General features: G+C 43.2%; 1 pseudogene; it reads right to left on the minus strand.

Moving 5' to 3' along the window:
* Positions 1 to 482: 482 nt before the first annotated feature.
* Positions 483 to 831, minus strand: LOC115289006 (annotated as a pseudogene).
* Between the last annotated feature and the right edge of the window lie 13,689 nt (positions 832 to 14,520).

Raw genomic sequence — 14,520 nt, forward strand, 5'->3', positions numbered from 1 at the left:
CTGACTCTTGATTTCAGCTCAGGTCATGATCTCACAGTTTGTGAGTTCAAGCCCTGAATCTGGCTCTGTGCTGGTGGCATGGAGCCTGCTTGGGATTCTCTCTCTCCTTCTCTGCCCCGCTCCTGTTGGCTCCCACGCATGCTCTGTTTTTCTCTCTCTCAAAGTAAATAAACTTTCAGAAAAGGTTATTAAAGAAAAAGAAATCATCTGAAAAGAAAGTCATACATTGGAAAATCCACTTAGCTTTGAACTTTAAAATTTTTTAATGTTTATGTTATTTTTGAGAGAGAGAGAGAGACAGAGCATGAACAGGGGAGGGGCAGAGAGAGGAAACACAGGCTAGGAAGTGGGCTCTAGGCTCTGAGCTGTCAGCACAGAGCCTGATGCGGGGCTTGAACTGTGAGATCACGACCTGAGCTAAAGTCGGGTCTTTTTTTAAATTTTTTTTTAAATTTATTTTTATTATTATTTTTAATTTTGTTATATAAATTAACCCATTTATTGTAGGCTAGCAGTATTTCGAATGGTGAAGCTTCTACTGGTCTTTCAACTCCTTCAGTCTTCTGATGGCCGACTTTACTGTGACAGCAGAAGTGGTGTTGTAGGTCCAGGCACCACCAGCTACGGTTTTCATGCAGGAACCCCAATGCCCAGATCCCCACAGCTCGTCTCTTCATCTTGGTTTTGCCACAGAAGGAGCAAGTGTACTTGGCATGCTGGCTTATTTCAATCTTCTTCACCATTTTCCTGAGGGAGGCACCATAACGGGTCCCATATTTACCGACAATTCTGACCTTCTTGGTGCGTTTAGCCATGTCGCCGCAGCTTAGGTCCGAGCCCAGAGAGTTAAAGTCGGTTCTTAACTGACTGAGCCACCCAGGTGCCCCAGCTTTGAACTTTAGAATAATGATAGGGAATATTTTTTGAGCACTGACCAAATGGCAGGCACTGTTTCCTCTTCACAGCAACTCTCAGAGGTACATAGTGTGATTCTCCCCACTCTCAGCAAAGAAACCCAAGCGAAGCTATCAAGCAACCTGCCTATGTCCATACAGTTAAGGGGTGGTAGGAAAGGGACAGTGTGGGGCAGACTTGAACCCAGGACTGTTAACTTCATGTCCAGTATTCTGACCACTTTGCCACATTGCCTTTCACTCCCCAACCCGTGCCACACAATATGCTGAGAGTATTCTGAGGGAGATACAGGGGCAGATTTAAAGACAATGAATGTCAGAAGTGGGCTGGTGAATATCCAGAGATTCACTAAATGAGGCCACTCACCCCAGCCTTCATTACTCAGAGCTGTCGCTGTGGATTCTTGGGCCTTCGGGGCAAGAATGCAATCCACTAGCCATCACCACTCCTTGTCCTTAGGAAGGGAGTGGAAATATTTCTCAATGAACCATTGTCATCTTGATGACAAAGCCCTGTACTTCTTGGCATATATTATATATCCCCAAGACACTTTCCCTCTATTCTTATCTGTCTCTGTTAATGGCTACCCTTCCCACACTCAGATATGTGCAGGCACATACACAAGACATACACACACACAAGACATGCACACACACGTACATGCACACATGCACTGGCATACACTTCAGTCCCATCTGAAGGCCATTTACTGAGCCCCTGTGTGGACACCATAACACAGAAATGAATATAACAGGGCCTCTGCCCATGGCTCTGAACTTGGGGAATATACTGTCTCTTGACTGCTTCAAATAATGATGCACAGCATCCCATGGTCATAATCTCTTCCTTGCCTAATCCCAGATGACCCAACACTTTTTCAGAGTCCTCTTTGCAAAAGAGTCAGCCTCCCTTCTCCCTTCTGTTATCAGCACCCCCAGGTCTCAGGGCCACCCCTTTTCTTTCCCACTCTTCCTCCAGACCTCAATCTTCCTTCCCTATCACTTCACCAAAAAACCCATCCTATAATTCTTGACTCATTTTCTCAAGGCCATCTGTTCTGACGCACTCCTTCTGGACTAACATGTAAATAACTGAGGAAAATATGCATCTTCCACTCCAACAGGGGCTATGAGCATCTATCTTATGCTGCTGAAGAGTATCAGGCCATTTGTGTAGGACATTGCTTGATGGCAGACTGCAAATTCTTATATGTAGCAGAAAATGTAAATGAGTGAAGTTAGCCCTACGAGAATCGGCAAACTGGAGAGACCCATCCCATCCAAAGCGGGCAGCACCACTTGGCAACAGCCCATTGTTACCAAGCAGGGATGCCGGTGTGGCCGGAGCACCCAAATTTTCAAGAAAAACACACATGCTGGTTTTTGTATGAAACATTCTAATTTTTTTTTAAGTTAGCTCATTTGTTTAACAAAAAATGAATACCGTGCAGGCATAGAATGAATACTGTGCAGGCAAAATAAGACATACCTGCAGTCCAAATACAGCCCACAGCTGCTAGTTTGCAACTTCGGCCCCAAAGTAACACAGCAGCCTTGACAGATCAGCTATATGAGGACCAACATATGTAGGAATTTTAGCACAGTGGCCACAGCTTCGCGTGGAAAGATGCTCTCCCTGGATGTTCCCCAACCACACTCTGGACACTAAAATAAGCACATAGCATCAGATGAGACTAACATGTGCCTCTTGGCGTGAACCAAAGACTCTAGATGTTGCTGCTAATAACTTTTCCTGTAACCCACCCAAATCTCTAACTCTTGATGGAAAAAAAAAAAGCTCCCGGCTGTGCATCTGCAATATCCAATCGGAATTTAAAATTACTTGACCTACATTTAGATCTTCTGACTCCAGTTTTGAGTACTGTGTTCTTGAAACAGCTGCTGTGGAGTTGAGGATTCTAACCTGGCTTGTTATTTGCTTCTGCCCCAGCCTCGGAGAGCTTCCTGTAGCTATAAATCCAATTGTTTTAATAGAAAATAGCAAGTGTCGTGCAAAAGACACATCGTGAAATTTGCGAAGCTTTATAGGAGAGTGGGAAACCATGATTTTCTTAGGGCGGGGAATCCCATTAATTTCCACTTTAAATTCCATCCTTTCCTGGCAAGTGGAAAACTTATCCTGAAACTGGGATGGATCCGTGGGTCTGGACTCCAAAGGGAAAATCTCAACAGGTTTCCTGAATGTGGAAAGCCACTTGAAATTGAGTATGTGTCAACACAGATTTAATTAACTCCCAGCCAGGACATATTGGAAATGATCCCAGAAAGTGGGGACAAAAGAGTAGGTGTTAATTTCTCAGCAGGACTAAAAGTGCCTTTTAACTGCACTGGATTATGGCTCAGGACTGGGTGAATTTTTAGATGATCCACTTCAGGTGGGCTGAAAACAGGTGGCGATAAAAATCAACAAGTCAATCCCTGCCAGTAAGGCTGGAAGACACAGGACAGAGTCCGTCGATCGACACTGCAAACGTTATTCAGTTATTCCACGTACAGGTCATCTGGAGTCCCTGATTCCAGAAGGGACAGCAGGGAGGTGTCCTTAAAAGCTTAAAATCGGGTTTCTCTGCAAGAGTTAAAACAGTTAAAAAAGATTGTTTTATGTTGCGCATATTGGATAGGATTATCCATATCCGGGAGAAAGCCATGAGATTGAGATGTTCAGGAGTCTCAAACCTCAACTGATTATTTATATCGATTGAATGTTTGTGCCCCTCCCCACTGCCAAACTCACATATTAAAGCCTTAACTCCCCGATGTGATGGCATTAGGAGGTGGGGTCTTCAGGAGGTAATTAGGTTTAGTTGAGGTCCTGAGAGGGGAGCTCCCATGTCCTTAAAAGGAGAAAGGATTAGTGTCCTTAAAAGGAGAAAGAAACCCCAGAGTTCTCTCCCTCTCTGCCTTGTGAGGATACAACAGGGAGACTATCAGCAGCCTGGGAGAGAGCTCTCACCAGGAACCAAACTGGCATCTTGATTTTGAACTCCCAGGCTCAAGAGCTATGAGAAACACATTTCTGTTAAGCCACTCAGTTTATATTTTGTTGTAGCAGCCCAAGTTGACCAAGACACTTGGGGAAGCAGAACTGAATACGATTGTGATTTAATAGGCAGACACAAGATCACTTATATTGTACCTAGTTAGGAGAAAGCCTGGAACATAGAAAGAGAAGTCTTTGGAGTGGGAAACTGACCCTATTTATTCTTTGGTGTTCAGGCAGAAAAGGCACTAAGTTCTGTTCCCTGGAGAAGTGGACTCTATTGCAGGGCCAAGGTGACTTGGAGCCACGCGGTGGGCAATATTCCCCCAAACAGTCCACTTCTTCACACCGTCATTCCAGATTCACCAAACAACTTTTTCAATACATATCTGGCTTCCCAAGCATATAGATGCCAGGAAGGGGCTAGGCAGGAAGATCGAGCATTTCAGTGATCAAAAAGCAGTTCTTTATTTTACTATTTCTTAATAGACTTTTAAAAAAAGTTTTGTTTTTTTTTTTCAAGAGAGAGGGAAAGAAAGTGCAAGTGGCAGAAAGGGGCAGAGGGTGAGAGAATCTTATGCAGGCTCCATGCTCCACTGAGTCAGAATCAGGTCTAGAATTCATGACCCTGGGATCATGATCTGAGCTGAAATCAAGTCGGTCGCTTTACCAATTGTGCTACCCACGAACCCCTCCTATGAGCTTTTCCGATGTGAACCTGCCTCCCCAGTCCAATCAGCTCCTGATGATAATATAGCAGAGAGCCAGACCCAAGACAACAGTACATTTCCCAACAAACTATCTTTTGATTGGAGAGCAACTCTGACTCCCTCTCTGCCCTCTCTTGTTCCTAAAATGCTTTCCGAGTGCCCAGCCCCACTCTAGATACTCAGAGGTTATAAAACATTGTCCTTGCCTTCCAGGACCTGCCAATATACTTGAAAAAATTAAATTGGACAAACAAAACAATTAGGGAACAATATACAATAGCAAGTGATTGAGTACCTGTGTAGCTCATCAGATACCATTAAAGCGAAAAGAAGAGCACAACCCTTGGGGATTCGTATTATGATACTAGTAATCATAATATGCTTGGTTTTATCACACTTCATCATCAATCAGGCAATTACACATATTTTTTCTAATTTAATCTTCTGGCTAACTAGTTGGAGCAAGTGCTATCATCCTCTCAATAAGGATGAAAAACCTGAGGCCCAGAGAGCCTGTTACTTGGTCAAAGTCTTAGGTCTGGTTGGAAGGTGAGCTAGGCCCCAAGTCCAGGTTTTCTGATTCCAAGGTCAGTGTGCCTTCTGCAACACACAGCTGAGAACAGGAGAAAAAGTGAGGCAAATCCTGAAGACCTTTAGTGCAGGGAGAAAAGACACAAGCTGGTTCTGACATTCAGGGAAGGCTTCCTGAAGGTGGCAAGATTTAGAGGGAACCTCAGGACGGATGGGGAGTAAGACAGAGGGAAGAGGAGGTCTTACACATAAGGTCAGACCCTCCTCCGTGAGGTGACCTGAAGTGTCCCTGAAGCCTGCGCTTGCAAGTCAAGACAAAAACAACAGTCTGTGCCATTGCTACATCTAGATTTCGTGAAGTCTGAAGCTTGTAACATGGAAGGAAATCAATACAAATTACAAATACAAAAATCTCCCAGGCCCACTGGAATAGGCCCCTAAAAATCTTTAGCATTACATAAACCCACCTCTGGTCAGTTCCTGACATTCCTAAGACCCAAGACTCTTTTTGGGGACCATCTGCTGATCTGTCTCCAAAACTGTGAAAGGCTCTTGTCCTCCCAGAATCTGATATATAGAAAAGACCTCTACTCGTTAGGATTTGGTCCACCGTCAAAGCAGAGCATGCTTAGGATTCTATCTCCCTCGCTCTCTGCCCCTCCCTCACTTGTTCTCTACCTCTCTCCCAAAAATAAAAACAAACAAACAAACAAACAGAAGAATGACTGCATGCAACCACATGGCTATGTCTCAACCTTGACTCTGTCAAAAGTCTCTTCGGTTCTCTCATCAGGTGCAGCAAGTTCACCGCAAGGGCTTATAGTCTCCGTTTAGCAACTCCAAAAGGAGAGCCCTTTCTCTGATCATCCTAACGAAGACCTAGAGTTAACTCTGATTGGTCCAACATACGTGATTTGCACGTGTCCAAGCCAATCACAGTGTCTCTAACTGGCCAGGGAGCTGGGTGGGGTTGACATCACCTGAATCACAAGGGCTAGGAGCAGGAAGGCGTGGTTTCCCAAAGGAAACTCAGAGTGCTATTAGCAGAAAAGGGGAAAATTATGCTGGTCAGGCAGAAACAACTGAAGCTCGGTGTTTTCATCTCTTAATGTAATACTAACCGCATCTGATAATTGTGACGATTAAATGAGATAACATGTATGACAGACATAGCAGGAGCCTAATAGATACATTTGATCCATCATAAGGAATTAGAGTCAGGAACCAGGATAGAAACTTCAGAGCAGAAAGCCAGCAAAGTGGGTGATGACGGGCACAGACTGAAGTGTGTGGCAGGGCACAGGAGAGAAGTCCCAGCATAAGAATGTTCCCAGGAATGCACCAGAAGCCAAGACCAGGCCGCGCCGCTTCAATAGATCAGGGCTCGGATCTGGAGTTGAGACCACTGTGGTAGAAGGGGCAAGGACCGGATATCAGGCAGGGCCCTGGAAGAAATCAGAACCCGTTCGAAGGGTTCGACTGAAGAGTTTAATGAAGGGCCTATTTAGGGAGGTGTAGTCGGAGTTAAGTGAACCCTAAGGAGTGTGAAAGCCCTACATGAAAGAGAGGGCAGCAGTTTCACCACCATAACTGGAGCTCTCTCCTCCGGCTTTCTGACCTCCTGCTGGTGGGTGACTCCTCTTGGCAAACCCAGAGCACAAAGGAACCAGGGTGATCAGTCTGCCAAGGTCACCTTCTGATGACACAGATAAAGGCAAAGATCTGGAGATATGAATTGAATAGCTAGCCCAGGGTGGGGGGATAAAATAGGTGAAGGGGATTAAGAGTACACTTATTTTGATGAGCACTGAGTAATATATGGAACTGTTGAGTCACTATATTATACACTTGAAATGAATGTAACACTGTATATTAACTACTCTGGAATTTTTTAAAGTTTATTTTCATATGCAACATATATAATCTCCAACATCAGATCAGAAAGTGTGTGTGTGTTTGCAAGCCATGGCAGATAAATACATTTCTTTTTTTTAAATGTTATTTATTTTTGAAAGAGACAGAGAGGGAGCAAATGGGGGAGGGACAGAGAGAGAGGAGGACAGAAGATCTGAAGCAGGTTCTGTACTGACAGCAGAGAGCCTGATGGAGGGCTCAGAATCATGAAACATGAGATCATGACCTGAGCTGAAGTCAGACGCTTAACTGACTGAGCCACCCAGACACCCCCAAATAAATACATTTCAATCTACATTAAAATATATTTTGTCACCAAACTAGACTGTGTCTAGTATGTCATATTTAATATATTTTTTACAAAGTATGTTTTTTCCCCTTTTCAATTTAAATAAAACTAGTGCTAATTTGGTTAAAAAAAAAAGAAGAAGAAGAAGATGTAGCCCAGCCACATGGATGGCTTCTAGAAGGAACTCTAACTCCCTGGATTCTTCTGTCCCTCACACAAAGCTGCAGGGAAAGGAGTGATGCCGACTCTTCCTCCTACTCATGATCTTCCAGAACTCCCGTGACATGGGCTCCACAAGGTCAGGAAGGCATGGAAGCCCAGGAACTCCAGGCAACCCTAATTTCTCCTGGGCAGAAAACTGTCCCCACCTAACCCAGCAGGACAAGCTGACCTTGCCAAGATCTTCACCTCACAGGCTCCTCCCCAAGGCCTGAACCAAGGAGACGGTGGTGACAGCAGAGGTAGGGGCTTTATCAGAGGTAGTCTTTATCTACGGGGAGCTGGGACAGTCTATGCCTGACTCTTGAGAGAGCCCCTAAAGATCTGCATGTCCTTGGAGCCATGACCTGTCTCTAATCTCCTATGCCTAGGCCACAAGATGGACTTCTGCTTCCACTCTCAGTTTGTCCCCTAGATCTCAGCAGACTTGGGCCACTGACGTATACTCCAGTGTGTCTGGCCTGACCCTCTGAAGGCTCTCTTCCTGTCATGGTCCTGGTCCATTGTACAATTACTGAATCTTTTTTCAGAGGGGCTACAGTATATGGGTTCAAAGTACAAACACTGGGGGCGCCTGGGTGGCTCAGTAGGTTGAGCAACCGACTTCGGCTCAGGTCATGACCTCACGGTTCATGGGTTCAGACCCCACTTCGGACCCCACAGCTGTGCTGACAGCTTGCTTAGAGCCTGGAACTTGCTTCGGATTCTGTGCCACCTTCTCTCTCTGCTCCTCCCCCATTCGTGCTCTGTCTTTCTTTCTGTCTCTCAATAATAAACAAATGTAAAAAAATTTATAAAAATAAAAACAAACATACAAACAAACAAAAAACAAAGTATAACCCCTGGAGCCAATAGTTCTGTCACAAACTGGGTGCCTTTGTGTAAGTGACTTGACCTCTCTATTCCCTGTTTCCTTATCCATAAACTAGAGATGATAATAGTACCTACTTCATAAAGTTGTTGTGATAATTAAATTAATTAACAGTCACAAAGGGCTTAGAACATGTTGACACATAGCTAAGGACTAGTGACTGTTACCTAGTACTCCTATATTTTGAATGAATGAAAGTTGAACTGGTTTTGGAAGAAAACAAGGGCTAAATTCAGAAAGCTGGTGTTGAATTATTAAGCCCTTCCTCCACAGGTGAAAAAATGACAATATATCCTCTGAATCATATTCTACTTGGGCTTGGGGGGATCTCCCTGGGAGGCTCCTCCCTTGATGATGCAAAGCCATGCTCCACGTGCTTTTGTGATTATGCTCATTAGCAGGATGAGCAGTGAGGTTATTTTTGGTGTGTCTGGAGACAAATTAGAAAGTCCATAAGAATGAAATTAATCTTTCAAAAGCATCTATTGGCGATCAGTGCATGTTTACATTGACTTTTTGAACATGAGGAAGGCACAGTATATGTTGCACACTCTGCCAAAACCAGCTTTCTGAAGGCTGAGGAATGTGTAGAGAACTTGTTGAAATAGCTCTTTTAAGCTTGTGTAATAAGCAATGCCCTGCCTTCCCTCTTTCTAGGCTCCGCCCTCACTCACAGCCCCACATGAATGGCTTGGCCCTAGATGGCAGTCAGGGAAGCCAAGAATGGGAGAAATTGAACCTCCCTTACCATGACTTAATATGGGAAGCAAAGAATGAAACCAATCACTTCTCCTTTAGATAATGGTGAAATTCTAAAATTAAACTTAATTCTTATAAAGAATTCAACCAATAGATCCCCACCATCTCTTTTTTACTTTAAAAGATAAAGCAACAAAGTTTCATTTAAAGTTGCATGTTTTCTGGGGCGTCTGGGTGGCTCGGTCAGTTGAGCAGCTGACTTTGGCTCAGGTCACGATCTCACAGTTCGTGAGTTCGAGCCTCACGTTGGGCTCCGTGCTGACAGCTCAGAGCCTGGAGCCTGATTCGGATTCTGTGTCTCCCTTTCTCTCTGCCCTTCCCCCACTCATGCTCTGTTTCTGTCTCAATAATAAATAAACATAAAAATTTAAAAAAAAAAAACAAAGAAAAGCAAATCAAAGGAAAATTCCATTTTAAAAAATAAAATAAAGTTGTATGTTTTCTCAGTTCCTCTCTTGTGGCTTCATGTTCCCACATTCAAGTCACCTCCCCATCAGCAAATAATAGGGGGTTTCTCCACATCAAGTTCAGAGGTTCTCTCCCACCACTTCCCTGTCTGTAGATCTCTGACACCAGAGCTGAACTCCAGAGCCCCTCCTCATATTTGTCTATCCAGTGAGGGGGGTAAAGCCTGAGTCCTAGAAGTAAGTGTTGGACCTGGAAGGAATCTTACACATCCTCTAGAACTACCACTTCAACCAACTGATAAGGAAGCTGTGGTCCGGGGAGGAGAAAGGACTTACACAAGATTATATGGCTATTTTAGATCCAATAATGCAATTCAGACCTCAGAATTTTCATGTATGTTTGCACATATTCATTCCTCAACTGGGATATTTTTGTACATCTATGATGTGCCAAGCAGTAGGTAAGTAAGATAGAGCCCTGCCCTCAGAGCTTTTATTCTCTCTGGGCACATAGGCAATAAGTGGACCACTTTTACAGCCCAGAGCTCTTTCCCTAAACCTTACAGCTGGTATTTGGACAACAAATCTGACTCTCCTCCTCTCTAGAAGATGGTACATCTCAGTTGTGATACATATCACTTACAGTCATTCTGACAAGAATGACAATAGCACCAAACCACTCACTTTAATCCATCTGATCTGTGATGACAAAAACAAAAACGAAAATTCACACACCTCAACACCGTCTGTCCCCAGAAAGGTTGTGTGAATAAATAAAGAGCATGGCCTTAGGAACCATGAAACTCTGATCTCCTGTTAATACCTTGTGGTTGTGAATGCTGTGTAAGTGGCTTTGCCTCTATGGCCTCAGTCTATCTATAGATTTCCTTATCTATAAAAAGGAGGTGATAATGCTGCTTCATAGGGTTATGGAGGATTAGATGAGAGAATGGATGCAATGCACTCAACATGGTGCCTGACACACCACAGAGCTCAAAACACAGCAGTAGCTTTTCTTTCTCAGCTGTTCCCTTTTCCATAGTTAGCGCTGGTAATTCTATGGTTGGTACCTTTGTAGAAATCATGGTATTTAGGAGACTTAGTAAAATGAGGCACTTGAGGGGGTGATCTGCTCATGAAGAAAAACTCGGACCACTTTTATTTTTGTGTCCTGGAGTTTTTTCTGGGTTTCGTTTTTCTTGTAAGCTACTTTCTCCACACACTAGTCAGTTAGTGTCAAAGTCTGCCCCCTAGTGGATGTAGCACACTGTGCCAGTTTTGCTAATGACAATTCGCCCTCCCCACCCCAGAACCATCCCCGCATCTGATTAACCTTCAGTAGTGCCTCTTGGCCTACTCACAGCAGACTTTTATCTCAACAGAAAAATTAAACAGAAACAACTCTGAGTAAAGTTAGTAAGATCGATTCTTTAACACAGAGTTTAATCGTGGCTGCATATTGAAGTCACACACACACACACACACACATACAAAATCAATGCCTGGGCCCCACCCCAAATCAGGTGAACCAAAGAAGAGGGTCTGAGCATGGAGTGTTTTTAAAGCTCCCCAGGTGATTCTGATGAGTAGCCAGCATTCAGAGTCATAACTTCCAAAACTCTATTAGAACTTGACAAATGATAGCAAAGACAATAGCCCTGGATGGCAGCCCTCCCAGAAGCTCTCCGTGCTGTCTTTGCTGCAAATTGTCTTGGTCTCCTCTTGGGGAGTTGCTTTCAGACTATGTGGCATGAATTTTGGAATGCTCTCAGTACTGGCAAATTTTTGTCTTTTGACAGTGGATTCGAGTTTGAATAAAAATCCTGAAGTGATTCTAAAATCCAGCCAGCTGAATATGCAGGGCTATTTTGCAAGATAAGCTGGGCAAGACCATTTTTGGTCAATATATGGCCAAGGGGATGGATTTATCTCATGCATCTCAAAATTGACAATTTTGCAATTCCAAAAGAGGGCCCTACCATTTTTATTAGTAACAGCTGTACCAGAGCCTGTGTGCTGCTCCTCAAAGTCTCACCTTTAAAAGACAATGTTTAGGGCGCTGTGGGGGCTCAGGTGATTGATCCACCAACTCTTGGTTTCAGCTCAGGTCATGATCTCATGGTTCATGAGTTCAAGCCCCTCGTCAGGCACTGCACTGATGGTGTGGAGCCTGCTTCCTATTCTCCCTCTTTCCCTGCCTCTCTGTTCCTCCTCCACTTGTTCTCTCTTTCTCAAAATAAATAAATAAACTTAAAAAAATTTTAATAACAAAATACAATGTTCATCTGGACATGTGAGGTCTGATGGAATTATTAAAAATATGTCTCATTCTGGTTCAATATTTGCAAATCAATCAATATGATACACCACATTAACAAAGAAAAGATAAAAACCATTGATCCTGTTGATAGATGCAGAAAAAGCATTTGACAAAATAAAACCCTTTCTTGATAAAAACCCTCAAGAAAGTCAGGATAGAAGGAACACTTAAACATCATAAAAGCCGTTTATGAAAAGCCCACAGCTAATATCATCCTCAGTGGGGAAAAACTGAGAGCTTTCCCCCTGAGATCAGGAACACGACAGGGATGCCGCCTCTCACCACTGTTGTTTAACATAGTGCTGGAAGTCCTAGCATCAGTAATCAGGCAACAAAAGGAAATAAAAGGCATCAGAATTGGCAAAGAGGAAGTCAAACTTTCACTTTTCACAGATGACATGATTCTTTACATGGAACACCCAACAGACTCCACCAGAAGCCTTCTAGAACTGATCCATGAATTCAGCAGAGTCACAGGGTACAAAATCAACATACAGAAATCAGTTGCATTTTTATACACCAATAATGAAACAACAGAAAGAGAAATCAAGAAACTGATCTCATTCATAATTGCACACAAAACCATAAAACGCCTAGGAATAAATCTAGCCAAAGGTATAAAATATCTTTATGATGAAAACTAAAGAAAACTTTTGAAGGAAATTGAGGAAGACACAAAGAAATGGAAAAACATTCCATGCTCATGGATCAGAAGAATAAACATCGTTAAAATGTCATTATTGCCCAAAGCAATCTACATATTCAATGCAATCCCCATCAAAATTGCACCAGCATTCTTCGCAAAGCTAGAACAAACAATCCTAAGATTTGTATGGAACCATAAAAGATTCCAAATAGCCAAAGTAATATTGTGATACCTCAAAATGGGAGGTATCACAATCCCAGACTTTAGCTTCTACTACAAAGCTGTCATTATGAAGACAGTATGGTATTGGCACAAAAACAGACACATAAATCAATGGAATAGAATAGAGAACCCAAAATTGGACCCATAAATGTATGACCAATTAATCTTTGACAAAGCAGGAAAGAGTATCCAATGGAAAAAAGACAGTCTCTTTAACAGATGGTGCTGGGAGAACTGGACAGCAACATGCAAAAAAAAAAAAGAAAGAAAGAAAGAAACTAGACCACTTTCTTACACCATATACAAAAATAAACTCAAAATGGATGAAGGACCTCAATGTGAGACAGGAAACCAATAAAACCATAGAGAAGAAAGCAGGAAACAACCTCCTTGACCTCAACCGCAGCAATTTCTTACTTGACACATCCCCAAAGGAAGGGAATCAAGAGCAAAAATGAACTCTTGGGACCTCATTAAGATAAAAAGCTTCTGCACTGCAAAGGAAACAATCAAGAAAACCAATAGGCAACCGACAGAATGGGAAAAGATAGTTGCCAATGACATATCAGATAAAGGGCTAGTATCCAAAATCTACAAGGAACTCACCAAACTCCACACCCCAAAAGCAAATAATCCAGTGAAGAAATGGGCAGAAGACATGAAGAGACACTTCTCCAGAGAGGACATCCAGATGGCCAACAGACACATGAAACGATGCTCAGCGTTACTCATCATTAGGGAGATACCACCTCACGCCAGTCAGAGTGGCTAAAATGAACAAATCAGGAGACTATAGATGCTGGCAAGGATGTGGAGAAACGGGCACCCTCCTACACTGTTGGTGGGAATGTAAACTGGTATAGCCCCTCTGGAAAACAGTGTGGAGGCTCCTCAAAAAATTAACAATAGAACTCCCCTGTGACCCAGCAATAGCACTGCTAGAGATTTACCCAAGGGATACAGAAGTGCTGATACATAGGGGCAAATGTACCCCTATGTTCATAGCAGCACTGTCAACAATAGCCAAATCATGGAATGAGCCTAAATGTCCATCAACTGATGAATTGACCAAGAAGATGTGGTTTATATATACAAGCGAATACTACATGGCCATGAGAAAGAATAAAATCTGGCCATTCGTAGCAACGTGGATGGAACTCGAGGGTGTCATGCTAAGTGAAATAAGTTAGGCAGAGAAGGACGAATATCATATGTTTTCACTCATAAGTGGAATAGGAGAAATTTAACAGAGGACCATGGGGAGGGGAAGGGGGGAAAATAGTTGGGAAAAGGGAAGGAGGCAAACCATGAGAGACTCTTGGATACTGAGAACAAACTGAGGGCTAATGGGAGAGTAGGAGAGGGGAAGGGGTGTGATGGGCATAGAGGAGGGCACTTGTCAGGATGAGCACCGGGTGTTATATGGAAACTAACTTGACAATAAACTATAAAAGAAAAAAAATGTTTTTAAAATCTGCCTCCTTACTTAAGGGTCAAAACCCCATTCAGAATTAGAAGGGGGAAATCTAGTGGAAGGGTCAGAGCAAGACAGCCCCTAGTTTTATGGAATTCCATTCATCACCCAACACTGTCAAAATCCAATTTGCCACGTCTAGGAGGGACCCCACTCCAGGCTGGCAGAGCAATGGAGGGTCTCTGTTCAGGAGCACCAGACCTTTGCTCCTCAAGAACCTCGGTGGCTAAGTGAGATGACTAA

This window comes from Suricata suricatta, chromosome 4 (assembly GCF_006229205.1).
Source record: "Suricata suricatta isolate VVHF042 chromosome 4, meerkat_22Aug2017_6uvM2_HiC, whole genome shotgun sequence".
NCBI classification, from domain to species: Eukaryota; Metazoa; Chordata; class Mammalia; order Carnivora; family Herpestidae; genus Suricata; species Suricata suricatta.